The sequence below is a fragment of the Tupaia chinensis genome, unplaced genomic scaffold, assembly GCF_000334495.1.
Source record: "Tupaia chinensis unplaced genomic scaffold, TupChi_1.0 Scaffold148210_1, whole genome shotgun sequence".
In the NCBI taxonomy this organism is placed as follows: domain Eukaryota; kingdom Metazoa; phylum Chordata; class Mammalia; order Scandentia; family Tupaiidae; genus Tupaia; species Tupaia belangeri.
In genome coordinates, this window is record NW_006208060.1 from 1,226,663 (window position 1) to 1,228,183 (window position 1,521).

The window sequence follows — 1,521 nt, forward strand, 5'->3', positions numbered from 1 at the left end:
AAAAAAAACTCTCAAAAAAAAAAAAAAAAAAAGAAAAAAAATGTCAAACTCCCCAAACTAAACAAAAAACAAAAAAATAAAATAGACTTTGGCAAGCCTAAAACAATCCTAAAATAATAAACAAAATGTACCTTAAAAATAATAATTCTGGGACCAGCAGTTGGTGTAATGGCTATGTCGCTAGACACCCACGTAGTCGATCTTGGTTTGAGTCCCGGACCCGGTGGCTTAAACTCACACCAGGCGCGTGTGCGTGCGTGCCCAAGATCCCGAGAGGAGAATGGAGGAGAAGGGATTGCGGCGTGGCCATCCTCCCTGGGGGTTGATTTCTCTCTGTCTCTCTCTCTCTGTTTTTCTGGTGAGAGCACACACTCTATAGCAAAAACCTCTCCAAAATAATAATAATAATAATAGTTGTATCTAATTAATCAAAACTAATAATAATTTTCCAAAACAAATGTATAAAAAATAAAAATAAGAATAAATAATAAGTTTAAAAGTTTTAAATTATAAATATAAAAATGTATTTATGATAAAAACATTTCATTTCCATATAAAAAAGTATATCATGAAAATTGTTGTCCTAAAGTATTTCAAAATTTTAAAAAAGTAAACTATAAAACATGGCACCAAAAGTTTAAATTATATTTTTAAAAATCTAAAACATTTATTAAAAATTATTTAAGATTTTATAGGCATGGATATGGCGACTGAGGGAGAGGAAGAGCTGGAGTTAGGGACGAAGACCCTTGGCCTGGAACGGCCTCCTGAGAAGCCAGGCAAGCACGCCAGAGGAAAAGGAAATCCAGAGCTCCTATCTGGAGACGGCCATGTCTGTCATTGGAGACGGCCATGTCTGTCATTGGAGACAGAAGGTGCCCAGAGCAGAAGGCCACGTGGGAGCGGGAGAAGGATCTGGCAAATGTAACCATCAAGCAGGAAGATGTGGAACAGATCGTGACAGAGACAGAGATCGCTCAGGCAGGAGCAGAGCGGAGCTTACAGGAACACATGAGCAACGTGACCCAGGCTCTCATCGCCCTAACCAGCTGATGTGCAGTTTCTCACATAACTCATGGGATTAATTCATTGCAATAAAGACTTTTTGGCCTTTAAAAAAAATTATTAAAAAAACTTTATATATAACAAAGAATATCTAAAGTAGCCATAAAACAATCAACCACACCACTCACTGCTAACACACAGTCTAAATATAATAATAATAAGTCACATTTACTAAGCTCTAAACTAGTATCAATCTTACAATCATCTCATAAAAATTACCACAAAATTCAAATAACTATTAATAATAAAAAACACACATTACAGATCTAATAAAAAATATAGTAATACATATAAAAGTTTCTTTAATTAATGAAGCTATTTAATATCCTCTAACTCTATTTACAATATAATACTTATTTGGACATTTTCATTATATATTACCTATAAATACTTTGCCAAGTACAAAAATAAATTAAAAATAGCTCATAATATACAGCTCCTTCAAATTTTAAAGCC

General features: G+C 33.9%; 1 pseudogene; it reads left to right on the forward strand.

The window, feature by feature from the left end:
• Positions 1-697: 697 nt before the first annotated feature.
• On the forward strand, positions 698-1,053 carry LOC102488427 (huntingtin-interacting protein K-like; annotated as a pseudogene).
• Positions 1,054-1,521: the final 468 nt, after the last annotated feature.